Raw genomic sequence first — 26,617 nt, 5'->3', positions numbered from 1 at the left:
TTAATTTTGTTATTTTCGAACATTTCTTTCCAAATTGGTTTATCCAATTAACAGTATTATATTAAGATCATGAATTGCTGGGTTAGGTTAGGTTAGGTTAGGTTAGGTTAGGTTAGCTTAGCTTAGGTTAGGTTAGGTTAGGTTAGGTTAGGTTAGCTTAGCTTAGCTTGGGTTAGCTTAGGTTAGGTTAGGTTAGCTTAGCTTGGGTTAGCATAGGTTAGGTTAGGTTTGATTACATTTCTATGTTAGATTTAACTCAAATTCAAAACAATTGCAGTCATTCGGCTTGTTAGTCAACTTGCCTCTAATAGGGGCAATTTGTCTAACAAGACTATTTAGTTTTGTGTGCATATATATATATATATATATATATATATATATATATATATATATATATATATATATATATATATATATATATATATATATTATAGCTTCAAGACTCCGAACCAATATAGAAGCATCAAGAGGAAGTGCTTGTGTTATGGGCCAATAGGCCTTCTGCAGTTACTTCCATTCTTATGTTTTTATTCCCATTGGTTCGTGTTTTATCTTGTGTAAATGTCAATCACCTCACCAAAAACTTTGGTACCATATCACCTCACCCATGTATGTGTGTATATATATATATATATATATATATATATATATATATATATATATATATATATATATATATATATATATATATATATATATATATATATATATATATATATATATATATATATATATATATAATATACAGAGTAAATCTACCCCAAAAGTAATGATTTATTTGTCTACAAAACTAAACTCTTTTTGGAATCATATGAGGCCCCTCCACTGAGGGGGGAGGCCTGGATGTTTATTGTCATGTGTATTCATGCTGCTTGCATGTCGTCGTTTATTTTGCCTTTGTTGTTTTCTTGACAGCTTTCTTTGCCTTGGGTGGTTTGGGAGATTTTGAAGCTCTCTTTATTTTGGGCTTTTTGTTCCCAACAACAAGCTGCTGCTGCTGCTGCTTCTTTTTCAAGGCTGTAGGTGGTTTGTTGCTTGTGGCGGCTTTCTTGGGAGTTACCACGGCCTTCTTTGCTGCTGTAGATGGTTTCTTGGTTGTGGTGGCTTTCTTGGGAGTTAGAACGGCCCTCTTCTCTGCTACGGCCAGCTTGAATGATCCACTAGCTCCACTTCCCTTGGTCTGAACAAGAATGCCGTCAGCCACTGCTTTCTTGAGAAATCTTCGGATGTAAATGGCGATCTTGGCAGCCTCGACTTTGTTGTTGGCAACAACGTACTTCTTGATTGCTTGTAGAGACGAGCCCTTACGGTCTTTGAGTGCTGCGACCGCGGCTAGAACCATTTGACTAGTTTTCGGGTGAGCAACCTGGACGCGAGGTTTCCTGGTGGTGGCCACCACAGCAGCAGCAGCCGCAGCCTTCTTGGTAGGCTTTGCTTCTACCATGATGATGATGAGATAACCAAGGTGATGAGAGACGCTCAGACAGTCACGGGGGAATGATGCTGCCGCCGCTTGAGCCGAACCTATTTATGTGCCGGCACGGTACAGAAGCTGCAACCTGGCAACTCGTCCACCAATCACGACGGTTGGTTTTACGGCTCCGAAACCTGGATCCCATATCTTCTCTAAAATAGAAGCATTTGTTCATGTTCTTTGTAAAAGTATCATAAAGCAGGACAGATGAGACAAATATCATAAAAACTGAAGAGCAGATGAGCACACACATGTATGTATTACAAAAGAAAATCCACAAATTCATTAGAAATTGGCAGGGTAGGCTGAGGAAGTAGGTAGATGTAAAATGTCTGTAAATGGCGAAAGAACATAAACCCAAGACTGAATAAACGATGTTAAATATCCATGCCAAGGAGACAAAAATATGTTAGGATACAATTACCATTAAGACACCACAAGAAGGTCCGTATCCTGCCGTGATGACTAAAAAGAGTTGGTTATTAGCCACAATGTGTAGGCAGTCTCATGCCAACGGCCATACCACGTTGAGAACACCGCTTCTCGTCCGATCAGCGAAGTTAAGCAACGTTGGGTTTGGTTAGTACTTGGATGGGTGACCGCCTGGGAACACCAAATGCTGTTGGCAATAATTTTTTTGTTTTGTTTTGTTTTGTTTCGTTTGTTTTTGTTTGAATGGCTGGCTGGCTGGCTGGCTCCACGGGAAATTCACGGAGTTGTGTGGAATAAGGCCTGGTAAAATGAATTAATATGTATGTCATGTTTAAAACAAACTCGCTTAATATAGTGTGTGAGGCTTTATACAAAAACAAACAACCAAAACAAAACATGTTGTATATATATATATATATATATATATATATATATATATATATATATATATATATATATAGCTTAATCCGGGTTTGAACTCGCAACTCCAAGAATACGCATCACTTATATACACTTTACCACTGGACCACTGCAGGACACTTGATGCTGAGGTATCAATTTAATGACGTAAATGCCATTTCCACAAATAAATGATAATTTAAAAGTATTTGTATGTACAAATCTTTTCTGTTTAAAAGGCTACAATATCAGTTACTGATATAATTTGTGTTAATGTTTCTATACCCACAGGAAGGCATGTTTTTGCTTATATGTAAGGGGTACGGAGAAGGAATCCACAGACCATCATTCCCCCCCCCCCCCCCCCTCCCACCTACTACCACCACCACCACCACCACCACCACTACTCACCACCAATCACCACCAATCACCACCACCACCAATCACCACCAATCACCACCACCACACCTAACCGAAAACCCCCTAACACATCAACCCTCCCCCCAATCAACAGGCGAAATAATAACCCTCAAATGCCTGCCTGCCTGCCTGCCAGCCAGCCAATACTAACGGTCTTCTCAGAAAGAAAATCTCTTTGTATCTGTATTACTTGATGAAATGTATGATTCTAATAATGAAAATAAATTGTTATGTCGGTTGTATGAGCATAATGACCAATATGCACGTGATATGAATGAATTAAATAGTGTAGTTTTAAGTAATTAGGTTGTAGACACATTAAGCGGATATGATATTTGACGCGTCCAGAACTGGTGATTTTTGGTTTAGTTTTAAATGCACCACCACCACCACCACCATTGCTTCCCCAGAGCCTAATTAAGGACCGGTAAAAGGAGTCAATATGTATGTCATCTATAAAACCAAAGAATGAATAAAAACACACACACACACACCTACATAATAGTACTAGGAAGATTGTATGGCATAAAAAAAAAAAAAAAGTACTCCCATTGGGTCGTTTGAACTCGCGACTTCCAAAACACCAGCCACACACCTTACCACCCAGCCACCATAGAGTTGGTATAATTGTGCAACTTTAGTTATAAAACTAAAGTTCTTATTGTCTCAAATCTTATTGTCTGTTCTATGAAAAGGCATGATGTAAATTATGTATTTTTTGAATGATTGAATTGTAGGCACATTAAGCGGATTCGATATTTGATATATCCAGAAAAGGTGATTTCTGTTCAGTTTTAAAATGCATCACCGTTAACGCTAAAGGACTGGTAAAACGACTCGATGTTTGTCATTTTTAAAATAAACACTAAAACTAGGCCCTTAACATATATAATGTTTGAATATAAATTGAATGCATATAAATACAAAGTGGGAGTGGCTGGCTGGCTGGCTGCCTGCCTGCCTGGCTGGCTGGCTGGCTGGCTGGCTGGTTGGCTGACTGGCTGGCTGCCTGGCTGCCTGCCTGCCTGCCTGCCTGCCTGCCTGCCTGCCTGCCTGGCTGGCTGGCTGGCTGGCTGGCTGGCTGGCTGGCTGGCTGGCTGGCTGCCCGCCCGCCCGCCCGCCCGCCCGCCCGCCCGCCCGCCTGCTTGCCTTGCCTTGCCTTGCCTTGCCTTGCCTTGCCTTGGCTGTCCTGTCCTGTTATTGCCTTGCCTTGCCTTGCCTTGCCTTGCCTTGCCCTGCCCTGCCTTGGCTGCAGCTGGCTGGCTGGCCGTAAATCAACTCTTAACAACACCACACCACACCACACCATCACTCATCACCCATCACCCACCACCGGCCCCAGTCTCCCAGCCTCTCTTATATACCCGAGCAGGCCCTTTAAATTATTTGAATTGTTGCACTTCGGCCAATGGCACGATCGCTGCTGCTCAAACATATTCTGGTTCACAAGTATTATAATATATTATATTATATTATATATATATATATATTATATATATATATATATATATATATATATATATATATATATATATATATATATTATTATTCATGAAACACATTAAAACCTTGATCATTTATTCATTCGTTACGTCTAGTGAAGAATTGCTTTTGTTCATTTGTATGATTAAAAATTGATAGAATATGAATTCCTCGCTTAAAGTAAAATATAAAATATATATTGGATTTATATGATTGGTTAATATTCCAAGTGATGCTGAATATCCCCTATAATTTTGTTTTGTTTGTTTGTTTGTTATGTACACATTCCAAATGAAATCAATATAAATGTTATTATTAATGTTTGAAAGTTGATTGTCTACTTGAATCTCTCTATTAAAGTGTGTGTGGCTCCGGATGGAGCCTGGTTATGGTATTTGTCGTGGTGGGTGGCAGAAGTGCTTACTTCTTCTCTGTCTTCTTTGGCAAAAGAACTGCCTGAATGTTTGGAAGAACACCTCCCTGTGCAATGGTTACGCCAGACAGAAGTTTGTTGAGTTCTTCGTCGTTGCGGATGGCCAACTGCAAGTGACGTGGGATGATACGGGTCTTCTTGTTGTCACGTGCGGCGTTACCGGCGAGCTCCAGAACTTCGGCAGCGAGGTATTCCATGACGGCTGCCAGGTAGACAGGAGCGCCAGCACCGACGCGTTCGGCGTAGTTGCCCTTACGCAGCAGACGGTGAATTCTGCCCACGGGGAACTGAAGTCCGGCCCTGCTGGAGCGAGACTTTGACTTGCCCTTCACTTTGCCTCCCTTGCCGCGTCCTGACATTGCTGCTGCTGTTGTGGGTTTGTGGTGGTTTTATGCCGCCTTTTGCTTTGATGTCCATAGGGAATGGAAAGGATGGGGGAGGTAGAGGGATGGGGAGATGAAATTCAGGAAGAGGATGCGGGTGTCGAGAGAGAGGAGGTTTGAAAGTTCGGTGGCCTGTCCACCATGGGTTGACATTTTTGTATGTGTTGTTTGTTTGCGTGTGTGTTATGTTGGGTTGTCAGTACATTGGCTGGGGGGGCTAGTGTTTGTGACCTTGTTGGTGTCCTAAAGCACTAGAGCCGATGGAGTTGGCTGAAGGAGGCTAATCTTAGAAACATCAGGGTAGTTACACTTCTGACGCCACGACAAATGGTTTTTTGGTTTTATATTTTTTTGTAGGTGTTTTATTTATATATATTTTTTTTTTTTTTTTTTTTTTTTTTTTTTTTTTTTTTTTTTTTTTATTTATTATTATTATTTTTTTTTTTTTTTTTTTTTTTTATTATTTATATTTTTTTTTTTCTTTCTTTCTTTATTCTTCATTTGGTGTAGATTGGGTCCGGGATGGGCCACTCATCTGGATCGTCTGGCAGACCGCTTAGTATCTGAGGGCTTGGGAAGGCCTCATCATGGATATGTCTGATCACTTTTTGTTGGAGAGTGATTCTTCTGGTTCTGTGTGGTGGTTCGTGGATCTCGTAGTCGCTGGTGGTGTTTTCTGCTACGAAGGGATCTTCTGGGTCTGGGACATACATGTTCTTCATACGGTACAGCTGTCTTCTGGCCAGGTAGCTGAGCCTAATGTTCATTGGCTTCATGTTGAGCGTCTCATGGATCAGGTCGGTTCTCACCCTGTCACTCAGAGTCAGGCCCTCTGCAAAGCGAAGTGCTTTGTTTTGTACTCGTTGAATCTTCAACATGTTGGATTTGTTGGTGAGGTTCAGGGGAACGTATGGGTATTCCAAGCTAGGCCTTATGATCATTCTGTACAGGTGGAGCTTGATGTGGGATGGGGCTTGGTTGAAACGGAAGAGCCTCGCCAGTGAGCCCCGGGCCATCGCTGTCTTCTGGGATACGTACTGGGAGGAGTTGAGAAGCCTGTTGAAGTTGTAACCGAGCACTGTGTTGGAGTTTGAGATGGCTATGGGTTCACCCCTGATTCTTATTCCCCCCTCATTTTCAATTGAGAAGGCCATACAGCCGACAGTGCTTAATTGAATCTTTTCTGGGTTAGTGGTGATCCTCCATTTCCTTTCCCAGTTAGCAGTCCTTGCTAGTTCTACGTTTGCCTTACGGGTTGCAGTTGCATGTTTGGCCGCTTGGCTGCTAGGGTTAGATGTTATTACGTGCGTTACGTCGTCCGCAAATTGCACGATAATGGTGTCCCTATACTCTGGTTGGGGCAGGTCATTTACAAAGATGTTGAAGAGAACCGGGCTCAAGCATGATCCTTGGGGGACTCCAGCTGTTGGGGTGAAGGCTGCGGCCTCGTTTGCCTTGAAGCTGGGGGTAACTTGCCTATTCTTAAGGAAATTACTGATCAGCCTGAGGAGGGTCCAGTTTTGCGCTGGTAAGTCTGCTAGTTTGTACACCAGACCATCGTGCCACAGGCTGTCGAAGGCCTTGTGTACGTCCCTCGTCGCAATCAAGGCTACCTGTTTTTGCTTGCGAATTGAGCTTAAGGCGTCGTAGATGATGTTAATTGCGTGCTGGGTTGATCTATGTGCTCGAAAGCCAAACTGCTTTTCTGTGAAGAGGTTGTTGTACTCCATGTAGTAATTAAGGCGGTTTGACATGATTTTTTCAAAGCACTTGCCTATTGAGTCTAAGAGTGAGATTGGTCGGTAGTTGCCAGGTTGGTGGGGGTCTTTCTTGGGTTTGGGAATGAATATCATCTTGGCTGACTTGAATGCTACAGGAATGTGACCCGATGCCAGCATAGCGTTGAATAGGTTGAGTATGGATTGCATAAGATTGCCTGGTAGAAGTTTGATCTGCAGCGCTTTGATCCCTGATGGTCCTGGGGCCTTATCTCTGGTGTTTTTGATGACTCCTCTCATCTCTAGCATAGTTATGGGTCTTGTTAAAGGGTGGTCGTCTTCTAGGGTTGTCAGGTCAATCAGAGGGGTGCTGTTAAGGGAGGCGGCATTTTCTGTTGTCCATTGGTTGACACGTTCAAAGTGAGTGTTGTTGAAGGCTCTGCTGTTTGAAGCTGTGAGTGTCTTTTTCCAAACTGCGCCCATGAGGTCAGCCTGATCCTGCGGGTCTTCCATTTTTTCTTGTTGCTCCTCTTCATCTTCGTCAAGGAATGTGTGTACAAGGTGGGTGAGGCTGGGGTTAACCGATCCCAGGAGCTGTCTGATCTTGCGCCAGAAAGTTCCCGGCTCCCTTTTGTACTGGTTGGCCTGTCTCACTAGGGTTCTCCAAATGTGGCTCTTGTGGGTCAGCGTAAGGTCTATGGTTTCCCTTCTGAGTGTTTGTAGGGTCAACGCTGGTGGCTGGCCTGTTTGGTAGTGGCTTTGGCAGGCTCGCTGGTACACATTCATTTTGCCTCTGATTTCTCGGGTCGGCTTATATTGGTGGTAAGTCCTAGTGGTGGATATTTCACAAGTGGCCTCGGTTGCAAGCTGGATCCGGTTGTGGATGGTGTTTACTGCTTGGTCGATTGTTTGGGTTGGGAGGTTGTCGAACTCAAGGATGGGGTCGCCAGCAAGGAAGGTGTCATAGTCACGGGCACGTATGGTTTCCAATCTGGGCCTGGATGGTGCCACATATCTGAAGGGGGTTGCTTGGAGGGATGTGACCACAGGGATGTGATCCGACCCCACGTTCTTGCCTGGGGTTACTCTGCAGTGGAACAGGTCACAATCTCTGTTGGTCAGCACTATGTCAGGGGTGCCCCTATGGTTGCCCGCAAAGAACGTCTTAAAGTGGGGGCCTTGGAAGGAGAGGTCCCGGTTTTGCATTAGATTGAAGAGCTGCCTGCCCTTGAGGTCTGGCCTGTCAGGAGCGTTGAATAAGGCCTGATGGTGGGCATTCAGGTCTCCTGCGATGATAGTGGGGAGGTTCCTGTCGAGCAGCTTGTTCAGAGGGATGGAGGGGAGGTAGGCCAGTCTAGGTGGTAGATATGCGGTGCAGACAATGAGGGGGCCGTGTGAAGTGGTGAGTTCTATTGCAAGAAAGTTGTCGTCTTCTATGAGGATGGGGCGGTAGGAGAGCCCTCTTCTTATTAGTATTGCCACCCCACTGTACCTACCCCTGTTGACTTCCCTGGTGGAATATCCCCAGATGGAGATGTGCTGGTCTTGTCTGGCCGCTGTTTCATTGAGTAAGACGACATCTGGGTTAAGTCTGGCTACCTCCAGAGTGAGAAGGTATCTGTTGTTGAAGTAATGTCTGATGTTCACCTGAAGGATTGTGATCCCCATTATTGACTATGAGACGGAAGTGATTGTTTGGTTGTAGTGCCAATGTTATTACATTCGGTTTGGTCGCTTCTGTTTGTGGAGGAGGGGGGTAAAGCTGTTGAGTCAGGTATCTTGTTCCTGGTTCCGGTCGGGGATTGGTTGGGGTTGGGGTTTCCCATACGTTGCTGTGCCATTGGGGGGTCTTCGGTGTCACTGCTGTTCATGATGTCGACATCCGTGGTGCTAGAGTCGCTCTCTGGTGAAGAGTTGTGGGGGTTGCTTGCCCTTGCTCCGTCCACAGGGGATGGGGTTCGGCTGTAGGTGTTGGTCCTAGGCCTCTTGGTACAGCGTTGTGTGGAATATATTGTTGTGGGGCTGCGGTGTTTGAAGCGAAATTTCCTAGTGCCCCGGATGGGGTTCCGTATGGCAAGGGAGTTTGTGAGAGCTTGGAGGGCGATCTGATGTGGGAGTGTTCCAGGAAGGGTGGACATAGGTGTTTCCCAGAATGTCGGGGTGGAGGGGCCGGGGTTGTTCAGGGAGTTTGGAGTCTCCTGGGCGTTGGTAGAGGCCTGGGGGCGAGGAGTACTAGGGTTGGGGTTGTTGGGTTGTGCTTGGGCCTGGCCGGCGGTTGTTGTGATGCTAGGAGTCAAGTAGGCAAGCGAGTCCTCGGACATATGGACAGGGGGTAGGCCATTGTCTTTCCTAAGTGAGTTCCAGAAACCTAGGAGCTTCACTGGGTTGTCTGGAAATTGGATTTGAGCAAATGTTAGGAGTTCGGCCCCTAAGCTGGGCTTGGGATCGGGGTTTGTTGCAAGAGAGTTAGGTGTTGGGGCCTGTTGTGTTTGATTCTGGGTTTGTTCTGGAATAACAGTGGGGTTATGGGGGTGCTGGGTGCTTTGGTGTCCCCTTGGGCCACCGACTGGGCCTGTTGTTGGTTAGGGATGCCCCAGGCATTTACTGGTGGAGGAGGGGCAGGGATGGTAATAGCTGCCTGTTGGCGGGCTGCTGTCTCCGTTTCATGCAGTTGCTTGATTGCCTCTTGCCTGCGAGGACAAAGATGCGAGATTGCAATGTGTGGACCATTGCATAGAGCACATTTGGGTGTAGGGTTTGTGCATTCCCTGTAGCTGTGTTCCCCTGTGCACCTGCTGCACTTGGGGGTTCCATTGTTACATGCATTGGAATAGTGGTCGTACTGAAAGCATTTGAAGCATTGCTTGAGCTTGTAAAACCTCTGTGGGTTGATTTTGTCAGGTTCAGCCATGATGCCAAATGCAGAAAGGCCTTGTGTGCAGACTTGCGTTGCTTGCTCCGGTGAAGCCAGAGTAAGTTTCAGTACTTGGTTGTTGCGTTGGGTTGTGAATCTGTGGGCCTGAAGTATTTTGACATCCCTGTTTTTCCTCTCTATTTCTGCAATTATTTCATCATTTGAGTGATCCATGATGATGTCATGGATCCTATGTACAAAGATGGTGCGTTGGGCTTGGAATTCGGCAGGGGGGTAGACAGTGATATTCTTCTCCCTTAGTTTGTTCATGGTGTCTGACGAAAGGAGGTCTGGGAGGTTTGCATTGGGTACCAACAAGATGGCTCCATTCGTTATTTTGTACACATTTTTGTAGGTAATCTGGGTGACCTCGTAGACCACCTCAAGTAGTTGGGCTGGGGTACGACCCCGGCCAGATTCGTCTGTGAATCTGACTTTGGTCGCCATAGCTTGGTGGGCCAGGCAGCCTAATCTAATCTATACTATGGTGGGTGCTGTGAAGTGTCCAGGTAGACTAAGTGGATGGTGGGTGTTAGTTAGGCCGAGGCCTCTAACTTCTAGTTGCTAGGCAACTAGAGCTACTAGACAAGGTGGTAATTGAACCTATCGATAGCCTAAGCCTGCTACAAGGCTGTTAGATGCCCGATCAAACCTCCGCAAGAATTTCAAGAACCCGGTTTTGGCTACCGCTCGGGAATGATCGTTTGGAATGGCGAAATACAAGAGGTAGAAACAGTTTAGAAAGACAGCCTTATCCACTCCTTAATTCTATGATTATGCCGCCCCGCAGATCGAGCTTCGTGTTATATACCCCGCTCAGGATCAAGGGAGCCCGCCACTGACCAATCAGCGCGCTCCGCCACGCGACCCGCTCTGAGCTGAGTCGCGAGCGGGATATAAAAGGAAAGCTCGCCTCGCGCAAAAGTTCATTATTGTATCGCAACGCCAGCCAGCACGAGCATCATCATGCCACCCAAGGCATCTGGAAAGGCTGCCAAGAAGGCCGGAAAGGCCCAGAAGGCCATTGCCAAGGGCGATAAGAAAAAGAAGCGCAGGAGGAAGGAGAGCTACAGCATCTACATCTACAAAGTGCTGAAGCAGGTCCACCCCGACACTGGTATCTCTTCCAAAGCCATGTCGATCATGAACTCGTTCGTGAACGACATCTTCGAGCGCATCGCCGCCGAGGCTTCTCGCCTGGCCCACTACAACAAGCGTTCCACCATTACCAGTCGGGAGATCCAGACGGCTGTAAGGCTCCTGTTGCCCGGAGAACTGGCCAAGCACGCCGTCTCTGAGGGCACTAAGGCCGTCACCAAGTACACCTCCTCCAAGTAAACGGCTTACTTACTGCCCTGTGGTGGTGGCTTGGCCTCAAACCAACAAACTCGGCTCCATTGGAGCCACACTTTAATTTCTAAAGAGATTGTGAGTGTTAGACACCAATACTATTATAACAAAAACCTCTGTCACTGAAAGCAAATAGCTATAAAATGAGAATATTTATGAAACTGTCTGTGTGTGTTTCTCTCTCTCAGTGTCTGTCTGTCTGTCTGTCTGTCTGTCTGTCTGCTGCCTGCCTGCCTGTCTGTCTGTCTGTCTGTCTGTCTGTCTGTCTGTCTGTCTTGTCTGTCTTGTCTGTCTGTCTGTGTGTGTCTCTCTCTCTCTCTCTCTCTCTCTCTCTCTCTCTCTCTCTCTCTCTCTCTCTCTCTCTCTCTCTCTCTCTCTCTCTCTCTCTCTCTCTCTCTCAACACATATAAGCACTCGGTATCTTTTTTCTAGAGATTAGAGATTCATTGTTATGTTCCACATTAGGATTACTATGCAGGCCACCCTCTTAGGTTTGAAAATGTCAAGAAAACGGTTAATTTAAAATGTCATCTCCTAACTTAACAGATTAAGCCAGAGGACCGAAAACAGAATAAAACAGGACTGGACAGTATATGTCACTTATACAAGCTGCTTTTATTTCTAGTACAGTATGACAATTTTTATTTTGGGGGGGGGGGTGATCCTTGACAGTGCATAAGAGTGAAAAGCGACGGCGTTTTGTTTGTAAGAGAACAGGTTGTACTACAAATGACTTGATTTATTGATATCACATGTATGTATGACACCTAAATTATGCTAGGAATGTCTGAAATCTCCTTAGAAGGATATTTTGGCCCTGAGAAGGGCCGAGTTTGGTGTATACTAGGGTGGTCGATTTAGCTTATGCACGCTCTCCACGGATACGGCGAGCAAGCTGAATGTCCTTTGGCATGATGGTGACACGCTTGGCGTGGATGGCACAGAGGTTAGTGTCCTCGAAGAGACCGACCAGGTAAGCCTCGGATGCCTCCTGTAAAGCCATGACGGCAGACGACTGGAAGCGAAGATCGGTCTTGAAGTCCTGGGCAATCTCGCGCACCAGACGCTGGAAGGGAAGTTTCCTGATGAGCAACTCGGTGCTCTTCTGGTAACGACGGATCTCACGCAGGGCGACCGTTCCGGGCCTGTAACGGTGAGGCTTCTTCACACCCCCTGTGGCAGGAGCAGACTTGCGTGCTGCCTTGGTGGCCAGCTGCTTACGAGGAGCCTTGCCTCCCGTGGACTTGCGAGCAGTCTGCTTGGTGCGAGCCATGGTGAACAACTGTGGTTTGTGATGGCCGGCGCCGAAAAATTTTTGCTTATATACGCCGTCTCGAGGCGCTTGCTCGAGCGCCATTGGCTGCTCGACTCGCCTACGTCACCCCGTTGCCCCTCCCCTCCTTCCTCTGGCTGCAGCCAACAGGCGGCTCACCTCAATCACTATTATCGCTGATTTTGCTCTATTTTTTGGATTTGTGCAAAAGTCATTTCACAGGGACGTGAAACAGACGAGTAGGCAACTGCAGTTTTGAAAGCGTTGTGAGAAAGCCGTGTCTACTCGACCACAAGCGTAAAGTAAGGGCAGGCAGGAGTTGCAATGCTACTAGTACGTCCGCTTGATGGGATATAGTCGGGAAATCGTGCGGGCATTCGTCTCACATACATCAAGCAGGAGAGGAAGCTTGCACCTAGCACTGCCGGGTGGGTAAATATTGAGCAGCAACGTGAGCGCTTCCCTCCTGATTTCTAGCGTGGTGCCTGCATAGGCATCATGCTTTTCAGAGTGAAGGTGCGGTTCCGAGGAACCGACACCACTTTTAACAAGGCCGAGATCATGGAGCTACTGACCTCGACCTCTGGGGTAGCACCCATCGACGTCGTTATGGACGTTAAGGGACCCCAAATTCTCTTCAGTAGTGCAGCTGCACTAGAAGCCCTTTTTACCACAACGTCGACCACTGCACTCGAGGCAAAGGGGCTAACACTCCTGCCTCCCCTCCAGTTCCAGGCTATAAGAACGGTATTCATCCACAGAGTGAGTGCCATCATCGCCGAACAGCCCATCACTGAGATCGTGAAGAGCATAAACGCTCTGAACCGGTCTCTCACAGCCATCTCGGCCCACCTCATCCAGCAGGGTGAAAGCGGGAGGCCAACCCTCAAAGTCACCCTCAAGACTCCAGCAGAGGCTACTCTCGCGGCCGACAACGGACTCAGATGCTGTGGAGTGGCCTGCACACCCCACCAGATCACCAGGCAGCGTTACTTCCGCCTCCGTCAATGTTTTCGGTGTTATCAATACACCCACTACGCCCAGAAGTGCCCAAACAGGCTGCAGAAATGCAGCATTTGTACTGGAGAACACCATCACAGGACCTGCACAGCCACCAGCAAGCGCTGTCTACTTTGCAACGGAGAACACACAGCCGTCTCTCAAGACTGCCCCACCAGGCAGGAAGAAATAGCGAAAATGATCGACGCCAGACCTCGAAATCCTACTCCAAGAATGAAATCTTTCAACATTCAAGCAGAAGCCTTCCCAGCACTCCCGACAAGTGGCGCCGCGAGCGGCGCACAACTCAACTACTGGACCAGCAGCTCCCGCGCCAGCCACTCAAGGTCACAGACAACACCTCTCAACCCAGCCAGCCAGCCGTCCTCACTCACGCCGCCTGCAGCCACCCCTGATAGCACTGTTGCAGCCCTGATACACTTCGCAACGGCGCTCTCAGGCGAAGATCTCAGACTACGTTATGAATTACTGAAGGAACTGTACAAGGAGAACAACCTACCATCGTTTGTGATACCAGAGGCCATGTTCACCTCCCGCTCTACTACAACAGAGGCCAACCCTACACCAGCCACTCCTGCAAACCCGACTACGGCAAACGACAGCACCCCGACGGCTTCTCAACCGATCTCAACATCTGCTGAACCAGCAACTGTCATCGCACCTGAACCCGAAGTGACTACCAGCATAGCAGCCCCGAAAATGTTCAACCCATACACTACTGTCATGAGTTTTGTCGAAGAAAACACCGACCCGAGAATGCAAGAATTCCACGTACCACTGCGGGACCCAGTATATGAACACGAGGACGGAGACGGCTGCGAATTGTCAGAATTCGACAATGAATCGGTCTCCCCAGTAAGCCTAGATGGTCTGCGATCCCCACGCAGATTCCTGATTCACGACCCCAAGGACACAGAAGAACCATTGTCAATCCTGGACGTGGAAGCACGAACAATAACGAAAAAACACAGAAACGGCGAGGAAACTGTTACCAGGGTAGTAACTGACATGAAAACCCTGATGTACAACAGCGTATGGCGAGCAGCAAGAGAAGAACTGAACGAATATAAAGTAGTGACAAGACCCACACCTTCACCAAGCACGCCAACAGACCAAACTCCACGCAAGAGAACAAGGAAGAATAACAAGCCTAGCTTCAACACCAGACTCGCCCGAAGGTAGCCGCCTTCCCCCCCCCCCTCTTTAGGGGTATAGGGACCTAATTTTGCTCGTTTTGAGGTGGTGGAACCCCTGCAAGCTTCGGAGCGGACCAACGTGCAAGACAGAAGACGGAAGACTCCAGCTTCAAAGAAGAAAGAAGACTTCAGCTTCAAAGAAGAAAGAAGACTTCAAATCCTAAGAAGAAAGAAGACTCCACACGTCATGAGGAAAGAAGACCTCACACCGCCGCCCCTCCCTCGGGACCCTGCCAGCCAAGCCTAAGCCGACCAGGTGTTCAAGTAGCCTCATATTCAGCCGCGCAGCTGGGTCTAGCCCTGGCTCTATCTCTACAACTCCGACGCTTCCTCTCACCCAAGCTATTCTTCACCTATACCCACTTCAAAGCTCACCGAAGGGTATCTTGTCCTATATTTAATTCGATTCGATTCGCATTCGTCAATTCGATTCACACAACTTCAACACCATGACTGACGCGGCAAGGGAGGCAAGGGACTCGGAAAGGGTGGCGCCAAGCGTCATCGTAAGGTGCTACGTGACAACATCCAGGCATCACCAAGCCCGCTATTTCGTCGCTTAGCTCGTCGTGGCGGCGTGAAGCGTATTTCGGGTCTCATCTACGAAGAGACCCGTGGCGTCCTGAAGGTGTTCCTCGAGAACGTCATCCGTGATGCTGTAACCTACACGGAACACGCCAAGAGGAAGACCGTCACTGCCATGGACGTGGTGTACGCTCTGAAGCGCCAGGGTCGTACCCTCTACGGATTCGGCGGATAAGAGCTTGGCTAATCCATCGATTCCATACACCACCACCTCAAAACGGGACCTAATTAGGTCCCTATGACTTTTTTACTGAAGGGCTTAATAGACGATAACATAAATTGTTTTGATATCAGCTAGCACATTGGGTCTTATGAAATCTATTTTTTATCCTCGCATGCTTAAAGGGACTCTGATTGGGGAGGGAGGGGGGGGGGGGAAGGTTTGTTACGTTATATACTAGCAGAGCAGGATCATTGGTGGGGGGGGGGGGGGTGAGGGGGAGAGAGAGAGAGAGAGAGATCTTTCCCAACTCTTCCTTTTTACATGAGTGAGCTACCCGTTTTATTCATTTTATCCTTCTCAGAGCTGTTTTGATAGTATCCAAATGATGGTAAATGAAAAGGGAGGACACGAATATCTACCAGAATTCAGGACTGGCAATCGATATGCATGTTTGAGTGCGAATCTTTTTCTCTCTCAACTTAGGTATACGTTTATGTCGTACCTAAAAGCGAGAACCACACTATTGGGACAAGTATGCAAGGCCCAATTTTCCTAACAAGCACAGTTAATTTTGTTATTTTCGAACATTTCTTTCCAAATTGGTTTATCCAATTAACAGTATTATATTAAGATCATGAATTGCTGGGTTAGGTTAGGTTAGGTTAGGTTAGGTTAGGTTAGGTTAGCTTAGCTTAGGTTAGGTTAGGTTAGGTTAGGTTAGGTTAGCTTAGCTTAGCTTGGGTTAGCTTAGGTTAGGTTAGGTTAGCTTAGCTTGGGTTAGCATAGGTTAGGTTAGGTTTGATTACATTTCTATGTTAGATTTAACTCAAATTCAAAACAATTGCAGTCATTCGGCTTGTTAGTCAACTTGCCTCTAATAGGGGCAATTTGTCTAACAAGACTATTTAGTTTTGTGTGCATATATATATATATATATATATATATATATATATATATATATATATATATATATATATATATATATATATATATATATATATATATTATAGCTTCAAGACTCCGAACCAATATAGAAGCATCAAGAGGAAGTGCTTGTGTTATGGGCCAATAGGCCTTCTGCAGTTACTTCCATTCTTATGTTTTTATTCCCATTGGTTCGTGTTTTATCTTGTGTAAATGTCAATCACCTCACCAAAAACTTTGGTACCATATCACCTCACCCATGTATGTGTGTATATATATATATATATATATATATATATATATATATATATATATATATATATATATATATATATATATATATATATATATATATATATATATATATATATATAATATACAGAGTAAATCTACCCCAAAAGTAATGATTTATTTGTCTACAAAACTAAACTCTTTTTGGAATCATATGAGGCCCCTCCACTGAGGGGGGAGGCCTGGATGTTTATTGTCATGTGTATTCATGCTGCTTGCATGTCGTCGTTTATTTTGCCTTTGTTGTTTTCTTGACAGCTTTCTTTGCCTTGGGTGGTTTGGGAGATTTTGAAGCTCTCTTTATTTTGGGCTTTTTGTTCCCAACAACAAGCTGCTGCTGCTGCTGCTTCTTTTTCAAGGCTGTAGGTGGTTTGTTGCTTGTGGCGGCTTTCTTGGGAGTTACCACGGCCTTCTTTGCTGCTGTAGATGGTTTCTTGGTTGTGGTGGCTTTCTTGGGAGTTAGAACGGCCCTCTTCTCTGCTACGGCCAGCTTGAATGATCCACTAGCTCCACTTCCCTTGGTCTGAACAAGAATGCCGTCAGCCACTGCTTTCTTGAGAAATCTTCGGATGTAAATGGCGATCTTGGCAGCCTCGACTTTGTTGTTGGCAACAACGTACTTCTTGATTGCTTGTAGAGACGAGCCCTTACGGTCTTTGAGTGCTGCGACCGCGGCTAGAACCATTTGACTAGTTTTCGGGTGAGCAACCTGGACGCGAGGTTTCCTGGTGGTGGCCACCACAGCAGCAGCAGCCGCAGCCTTCTTGGTAGGCTTTGCTTCTACCATGATGATGATGAGATAACCAAGGTGATGAGAGACGCTCAGACAGTCACGGGGGAATGATGCTGCCGCCGCTTGAGCCGAACCTATTTATGTGCCGGCACGGTACAGAAGCTGCAACCTGGCAACTCGTCCACCAATCACGACGGTTGGTTTTACGGCTCCGAAACCTGGATCCCATATCTTCTCTAAAATAGAAGCATTTGTTCATGTTCTTTGTAAAAGTATCATAAAGCAGGACAGATGAGACAAATATCATAAAAACTGAAGAGCAGATGAGCACACACATGTATGTATTACAAAAGAAAATCCACAAATTCATTAGAAATTGGCAGGGTAGGCTGAGGAAGTAGGTAGATGTAAAATGTCTGTAAATGGCGAAAGAACATAAACCCAAGACTGAATAAACGATGTTAAATATCCATGCCAAGGAGACAAAAATATGTTAGGATACAATTACCATTAAGACACCACAAGAAGGTCCGTATCCTGCCGTGATGACTAAAAAGAGTTGGTTATTAGCCACAATGTGTAGGCAGTCTCATGCCAACGGCCATACCACGTTGAGAACACCGCTTCTCGTCCGATCAGCGAAGTTAAGCAACGTTGGGTTTGGTTAGTACTTGGATGGGTGACCGCCTGGGAACACCAAATGCTGTTGGCAATAATGTTTTTTGTTTTGTTTTGTTTTGTTTCGTTTGTTTTTGTTTGAATGGCTGGCTGGCTGGCTGGCTGGCTCCACGGGAAATTCACGGAGTTGTGTGGAATAAGGCCTGGTAAAATGAATTAATATGTATGTCATGTTTAAAACAAACTCGCTTAATATAGTGTGTGAGGCTTTATACAAAAACAAACAACCAAAACAAAACATGTTGTATATATATATATATATATATATATATATATATATATATATATATATATATATATATATATATATATATATATAGCTTAATCCGGGTTTGAACTCGCAACTCCAAGAATACGCATCACTTATATACACTTTACCACTGGACCACTGCAGGACACTTGATGCTGAGGTATCAATTTAATGACGTAAATGCCATTTCCACAAATAAATGATAATTTAAAAGTATTTGTATGTACAAATCTTTTCTGTTTAAAAGGCTACAATATCAGTTACTGATATAATTTGTGTTAATGTTTCTATACCCACAGGAAGGCATGTTTTTGCTTATATGTAAGGGGTACGGAGAAGGAATCCACAGACCATCATTCCCCTTCCCCCCCCCCCCCCTCCCACCTACTACCACCACCACCACCACCACCACCACTACTCACCACCAATCACCACCAATCACCACCACCACCAATCACCACCAATCACCACCACCACACCTAACCGAAAACCCCCTAACACATCAACCCTCCCCCCAATCAACAGGCGAAATAATAACCCTCAAATGCCTGCCTGCCTGCCTGCCAGCCAGCCAATACTAACGGTCTTCTCAGAAAGAAAATCTCTTTGTATCTGTATTACTTGATGAAATGTATGATTCTAATAATGAAAATAAATTGTTATGTCGGTTGTATGAGCATAATGACCAATATGCACGTGATATGAATGAATTAAATAGTGTAGTTTTAAGTAATTAGGTTGTAGACACATTAAGCGGATATGATATTTGACGCGTCCAGAACTGGTGATTTTTGGTTTAGTTTTAAATGCACCACCACCACCACCACCACCATTGCTTCCCCAGAGCCTAATTAAGGACCGGTAAAAGGAGTCAATATGTATGTCATCTATAAAACCAAAGAATGAATAAAAACACACACACACACACCTACATAATAGTACTAGGAAGATTGTATGGCATAAAAAAAAAAAAAAAGTACTCCCATTGGGTCGTTTGAACTCGCGACTTCCAAAACACCAGCCACACACCTTACCACCCAGCCACCATAGAGTTGGTATAATTGTGCAACTTTAGTTATAAAACTAAAGTTCTTATTGTCTCAAATCTTATTGTCTGTTCTATGAAAAGGCATGATGTAAATTATGTATTTTTTGAATGATTGAATTGTAGGCACATTAAGCGGATTCGATATTTGATATATCCAGAAAAGGTGATTTCTGTTCAGTTTTAAAATGCATCACCGTTAACGCTAAAGGACTGGTAAAAACGACTCGATGTTTGTCATTTTTAAAATAAACACTAAAACTAGGCCCTTAACATATATAATGTTTGAATATAAATTGAATGCATATAAATACAAAGTGGGAGTGGCTGGCTGGCTGGCTGCCTGCCTGCCTGGCTGGCTGGCTGGCTGGCTGGCTGGTTGGCTGACTGGCTGGCTGCCTGGCTGCCTGCCTGCCTGCCTGCCTGCCTGCCTGCCTGCCTGCCTGCCTGCCTGCCTGCCTGGCTGGCTGGCTGGCTGGCTGGCTGGCTGGCTGGCTGGCTGGCTGCCCGCCCGCCCGCCCGCCCGCCCGCCCGCCCGCCCGCCCGCCCGCCTGCTTGCCTTGCCTTGCCTTGCCTTGCCTTGCCTTGCCTTGGCTGTCCTGTCCTGTTATTGCCTTGCCTTGCCTTGCCTTGCCTTGCCTTGCCCTGCCCTGCCTTGGCTGCAGCTGGCTGGCTGGCCGTAAATCAACTCTTAACAACACCACACCACACCACACCATCACTCATCACCCATCACCCACCACCGGCCCCAGTCTCCCAGCCTCTCTTATATACCCGAGCAGGCCCTTTAAATTATTTGAATTGTTGCACTTCGGCCAATGGCACGATCGCTGCTGCTCAAACATATTCTGGTTCACAAGTATTATAATATATTATATTATATTATATATATATATATATATATATATATATATATATATATATATATATATATATATATATATATATATATATATATATATATATATATATATATATATATATTTATTCATGAAACACATTAAAACCTTGATCATTTATTCATTCGTTACGTCTAGTGAAGAATTGCTTTTGTTCATTTGTATGATTAAAAATTGATAGAATATGAATTCCTCGCTTAAAGTAAAATATAAAATATATATTGGATTTATATGATTGGTTAATATTCCAAGTGATGCTGAATATCCCCTATAATTTTGTTTTGTTTGTTTGTTTGTTATGTACACATTCCAAATGAAATCAATATAAATGTTATTATTAATGTTTGAAAGTTGATTGTCTACTTGAATCTCTCTATTAAAGTGTGTGTGGCTCCGGATGGAGCCTGGTTATGGTATTTGTCGTGGTGGGTGGCAGAAGTGCTTACTTCTTCTCTGTCTTCTTTGGCAAAAGAACTGCCTGAATGTTTGGAAGAACACCTCCCTGTGCAATGGTTACGCCAGACAGAAGTTTGTTGAGTTCTTCGTCGTTGCGGATGGCCAACTGCAAGTGACGTGGGATGATACGGGTCTTCTTGTTGTCACGTGCGGCGTTACCGGCGAGCTCCAGAACTTCGGCAGCGAGGTATTCCATGACGGCTGCCAGGTAGACAGGAGCGCCAGCACCGACGCGTTCGGCGTAGTTGCCCTTACGCAGCAGACGGTGAATTCTGCCCACGGGGAACTGAAGTCCGGCCCTGCTGGAGCGAGACTTTGACTTGCCCTTCACTTTGCCTCCCTTGCCGCGTCCTGACATTGCTGCTGCTGTTGTGGGTTTGTGGTGGTTTTATGCCGCCCCGCAGATCGAGCTTCGTGTTATATACCCCGCTCAGGATCAAGGGAGCCCGCCACTGACCAATCAGCGCGCTCCGCCACGCGACCCGCTCTGAGCTGAGTCGCGAGCGGGATATAAAAGGAAAGCTCGCCTCGCGCAAAAGTTCATTATTGTATCGCAACGCCAGCCAGCACGAGCATCATCATGCCACCCAAGGCATCTGGAAAGGCTGCCAAGAAGGCCGGAAAGGCCCAGAAGGCCATTGCCAAGGGCGATAAGAAAAAGAAGCGCAGGAGGAAGGAGAGCTACAGCATCTACATCTACAAAGTGCTGAAGCAGGTCCACCCCGACACTGGTATCTCTTCCAAAGCCATGTCGATCATGAACTCGTTCGTGAACGACATCTTCGAGCGCATCGCCGCCGAGGCTTCTCGCCTGGCCCACTACAACAAGCGTTCCACCATTACCAGTCGGGAGATCCAGACGGCTGTAAGGCTCCTGTTGCCCGGAGAACTGGCCAAGCACGCCGTCTCTGAGGGCACTAAGGCCGTCACCAAGTACACCTCCTCCAAGTAAACGGCTTACTTACTGCCCTGTGGTGGTGGCTTGGCCTCAAACCAACAAACTCGGCTCCATTGGAGCCACACTTTAATTTCTAAAGAGATTGTGAGTGTTAGACACCAATACTATTATAACAAAAACCTCTGTCACTGAAAGCAAATAGCTATAAAATGAGAATATTTATGAAACTGTCTGTGTGTGTTTCTCTCTCTCAGTGTCTGTCTGTCTGTCTGTCTGTCTGTCTGTCTGTCTGTCTGCCTGCCTGCCTGCCTGTCTGTCTGTCTGTCTGTCTGTCTGTCTGTCTGTCTGTCTGTCTGTCTGTCTTGTCTGTCTTGTCTGTCTGTCTGTGTGTCTCTCTCTCTCTCTCTCTCTCTCTCTCTCTCTCTCTCTCTCTCTCTCTCTCTCTCTCTCTCTCTCTCTCTCTCTCTCTCTCTCTCTCTCTCTCAACACATATAAGCACTCGGTATCTTTTTTCTAGAGATTAGAGATTCATTGTTATGTTCCACATTAGGATTACTATGCAGGCCACCCTCTTAGGTTTGAAAATGTCAAGAAAACGGTTAATTTAAAATGTCATCTCCTAACTTAACAGATTAAGCCAGAGGACCGAAAACAGAATAAAACAGGACTGGACAGTATATGTCACTTATACAAGCTGCTTTTATTTCTAGTACAGTATGACAATTTTTATTTTGGGGGGGGGGGTGATCCTTGACAGTGCATAAGAGTGAAAAGCGACGGCGTTTTGTTTGTAAGAGAACAGGTTGTACTACAAATGACTTGATTTATTGATATCACATGTATGTATGACACCTAAATTATGCTAGGAATGTCTGAAATCTCCTTAGAAGGATATTTTGGCCCTGAGAAGGGCCGAGTTTGGTGTATACTAGGGTGGTCGATTTAGCTTATGCACGCTCTCCACGGATACGGCGAGCAAGCTGAATGTCCTTTGGCATGATGGTGACACGCTTGGCGTGGATGGCACAGAGGTTAGTGTCCTCGAAGAGACCGACCAGGTAAGCCTCGGATGCCTCCTGTAAAGCCATGACGGCAGACGACTGGAAGCGAAGATCGGTCTTGAAGTCCTGGGCAATCTCGCGCACCAGACGCTGGAAGGGAAGTTTCCTGATGAGCAACTCGGTGCTCTTCTGGTAACGACGGATCTCACGCAGGGCGACCGTTCCGGGCCTGTAACGGTGAGGCTTCTTCACACCCCCTGTGGCAGGAGCAGACTTGCGTGCTGCCTTGGTGGCCAGCTGCTTACGAGGAGCCTTGCCTCCCGTGGACTTGCGAGCAGTCTGCTTGGTGCGAGCCATGGTGAACAACTGTGGTTTGTGATGGCCGGCGCCGAAAAATTTTTGCTTATATACGCCGTCTCGAGGCGCTTGCTCGAGCGCCATTGGCTGCTCGACTCGCCTACGTCACCCCGTTGCCCCTCCCCTCCTTCCTCTGGCTGCAGCCAACAGGCGGCTCACCTCAATCACTATTATCGCTGATTTTGCTCTATTTTTTGGATTTGTGCAAAAGTCATTTCACAGGGACGTGAAACAGACGAGTAGGCAACTGCAGTTTTGAAAGCGTTGTGAGAAAGCCGTGTCTACTCGACCACAAGCGTAAAGTAAGGGCAGGCAGGAGTTGCAATGCTACTAGTACGTCCGCTTGATGGGATATAGTCGGGAAATCGTGCGGGCATTCGTCAATTCGATTCACACAACTTCAACACCATGACTGGACGCGGCAAGGGAGGCAAGGGACTCGGAAAGGGTGGCGCCAAGCGTCATCGTAAGGTGCTACGTGACAACATCCAGGGCATCACCAAGCCCGCTATTCGTCGCTTAGCTCGTCGTGGCGGCGTGAAGCGTATTTCGGGTCTCATCTACGAAGAGACCCGTGGCGTCCTGAAGGTGTTCCTCGAGAACGTCATCCGTGATGCTGTAACCTACACGGAACACGCCAAGAGGAAGACCGTCACTGCCATGGACGTGGTGTACGCTCTGAAGCGCCAGGGTCGTACCCTCTACGGATTCGGCGGATAAGAGCTTGGCTAATCCATCGATTCCACCCACCACCACCTCAAAACGGGACCTAATTAGGTCCCTATACTTTTTTACTGAAGGGCTTAATAGACGATAACATAAATTGTTTTGATATCAGCTAGCACATTGGGTCTTATGAAATCTATTTTTTATCCTCGCATGCTTAAAGGGACTCTGATTGGGGAGGGAGGGGGGGGGGGAAGGTTTGTTACGTTATATACTAGCAGAGCAGGATCATTGGTGGGGGGGGGGGGGGGGTGAGGGGGAGAGAGAGAGAGAGAGAGATCTTTCCCAACTCTTCCTTTTTACATGAGTGAGCTACCCGTTTTATTCATTTTATCCTTCTCAGAGCTGTTTTGATAGTATCCAAATGATGGTAAATGAAAAGGGAGGACACGAATATCTACCCAGAATTCAGGACTGGCAATCGATATGCATGTTTGAGTGCGAATCTTTTTCTCTCTCAACTTAGGTATACGTTTATGTCGTACCTAAAAGCGAGAACCACACTATTGGGACAAGTATGCAAGGCCCAATTTTCCTAACAAGCACAGTTAATTTTGTTATTTTCGAACATTTCTTTCCAAATTGGTTTATCCAATTAACAGTATTATATTAAGATCATGAATTGCTGGGTTAGGTTAGGTTAGGTTAGGTTAGGTTAGGTTAGCTTAGCTTAGGTTAGGTTAGGTTAGGTTAGGTTAGGTTAGCTTAGCTTAGCTTGGGTTAGCTTAGGTTAGGTTAGGTTAGCTTAGCTTGGGTTAGCATAGGTTAGGTTAGGTTTGATTACATTTCTATGTTAGATTTAACTCAAATTCAAAACAATTGCAGTCATTCGGCTTGTTAGTCAACTTGCCTCTAATAGGGGCAATTTGTCTAACAAGACTATTTAGTTTTGTGTGCATATATATATATATATATATATATATATATATATATATATATATATATATATATATATATATATATATATATATATATATATATATATATATTATAGCTTCAAGACTCCGAACCAATATAGAAGCATCAAGAGGAAGTGCTTGTGTTATGGGCCAATAGGCCTTCTGCAGTTACTTCCATTCTTATGTTTTTATTCCCATTGGTTCGTGTTTTATCTTGTGTAAATGTCAATCACCTCACCAAAAACTTTGGTACCATATCACCTCACCCATGTATGTGTGTATATATATATATATATATATATATATATATATATATATATATATATATATATATATATATATATATATATATATATATAATATACAGAGTAAATCTACCCCAAAAGTAATGATTTATTTGTCTACAAAACTAAACTCTTTTTGGAATCATATGAGGCCCCTCCACTGAGGGGGGAGGCCTGGATGTTTATTGTCATGTGTATTCATGCTGCTTGCATGTCGTCGTTTATTTTGCCTTTGTTGTTTTCTTGACAGCTTTCTTTGCCTTGGGTGGTTTGGGAGATTTTGAAGCTCTCTTTATTTTGGGCTTTTTGTTCCCAACAACAAGCTGCTGCTGCTGCTGCTTCTTTTTCAAGGCTGTAGGTGGTTTGTTGCTTGTGGCGGCTTTCTTGGGAGTTACCACGGCCTTCTTTGCTGCTGTAGATGGTTTCTTGGTTGTGGTGGCTTTCTTGGGAGTTAGAACGGCCCTCTTCTCTGCTACGGCCAGCTTGAATGATCCACTAGCTCCACTTCCCTTGGTCTGAACAAGAATGCCGTCAGCCACTGCTTTCTTGAGAAATCTTCGGATGTAAATGGCGATCTTGGCAGCCTCGACTTTGTTGTTGGCAACAACGTACTTCTTGATTGCTTGTAGAGACGAGCCCTTACGGTCTTTGAGTGCTGCGACCGCGGCTAGAACCATTTGACTAGTTTTCGGGTGAGCAACCTGGACGCGAGGTTTCCTGGTGGTGGCCACCACAGCAGCAGCAGCCGCAGCCTTCTTGGTAGGCTTTGCTTCTACCATGATGATGATGAGATAACCAAGGTGATGAGAGACGCTCAGACAGTCACGGGGGAATGATGCTGCCGCCGCTTGAGCCGAACCTATTTATGTGCCGGCACGGTACAGAAGCTGCAACCTGGCAACTCGTCCACCAATCACGACGGTTGGTTTTACGGCTCCGAAACCTGGATCCCATATCTTCTCTAAAATAGAAGCATTTGTTCATGTTCTTTGTAAAAGTATCATAAAGCAGGACAGATGAGACAAATATCATAAAAACTGAAGAGCAGATGAGCACACACATGTATGTATTACAAAAGAAAATCCACAAATTCATTAGAAATTGGCAGGGTAGGCTGAGGAAGTAGGTAGATGTAAAATGTCTGTAAATGGCGAAAGAACATAAACCCAAGACTGAATAAACGATGTTAAATATCCATGCCAAGGAGACAAAAATATGTTAGGATACAATTACCATTAAGACACCACAAGAAGGTCCGTATCCTGCCGTGATGACTAAAAAGAGTTGGTTATTAGCCACAATGTGTAGGCAGTCTCATGCCAACGGCCATACCACGTTGAGAACACCGCTTCTCGTCCGATCAGCGAAGTTAAGCAACGTTGGGTTTGGTTAGTACTTGGATGGGTGACCGCCTGGGAACACCAAATGCTGTTGGCAATAATGTTTTTTGTTTTGTTTTGTTTTGTTTCGTTTGTTTTTGTTTGAATGGCTGGCTGGCTGGCTGGCTGGCTCCACGGGAAATTCACGGAGTTGTGTGGAATAAGGCCTGGTAAAATGAATTAATATGTATGTCATGTTTAAAACAAACTCGCTTAATATAGTGTGTGAGGCTTTATACAAAAACAAACAACCAAAACAAAACATGTTGTATATATATATATATATATATATATATATATATATATATATATATATATATATATATATATATATATATATAGCTTAATCCGGGTTTGAACTCGCAACTCCAAGAATACGCATCACTTATATACACTTTACCACTGGACCACTGCAGGACACTTGATGCTGAGGTATCAATTTAATGACGTAAATGCCATTTCCACAAATAAATGATAATTTAAAAGTATTTGTATGTACAAATCTTTTCTGTTTAAAAGGCTACAATATCAGTTACTGATATAATTTGTGTTAAT

The 26,617-nt window shown here is 45.3% G+C and overlaps 3 non-coding genes across 3 annotated transcripts; all 3 read left to right on the top strand.

The window, feature by feature from the left end:
• The first annotated feature begins 1,983 nt into the window (after positions 1-1,983).
• LOC138360566 (5S ribosomal RNA) lies at positions 1,984-2,102 on the top strand. The gene has a single exon (XR_011226479.1). It is a non-coding gene; the product is annotated as a 5S ribosomal RNA (ribosomal RNA).
• Positions 2,103-17,783: 15,681 nt separating this feature from the next.
• LOC138360565 (5S ribosomal RNA) lies at positions 17,784-17,902 on the top strand. The gene has a single exon (XR_011226478.1). It is a non-coding gene; the product is annotated as a 5S ribosomal RNA (ribosomal RNA).
• An 8,099-nt stretch (positions 17,903-26,001) lies between these two features.
• LOC138360564 (5S ribosomal RNA) lies at positions 26,002-26,120 on the top strand. Its single transcript, XR_011226477.1, has one exon. It is a non-coding gene; the product is annotated as a 5S ribosomal RNA (ribosomal RNA).
• The last annotated feature ends 497 nt before the right edge of the window (positions 26,121-26,617 follow it).

Source organism: Procambarus clarkii, unplaced genomic scaffold (genome assembly GCF_040958095.1).
Source record: "Procambarus clarkii isolate CNS0578487 unplaced genomic scaffold, FALCON_Pclarkii_2.0 HiC_scaffold_115, whole genome shotgun sequence".
In the NCBI taxonomy this organism is placed as follows: Eukaryota; Metazoa; Arthropoda; class Malacostraca; order Decapoda; family Cambaridae; genus Procambarus; species Procambarus clarkii.
The sequence above is the reverse complement of the archived record's forward strand: the minus strand, read 5'-3'. Positions and strand labels throughout refer to the sequence as shown.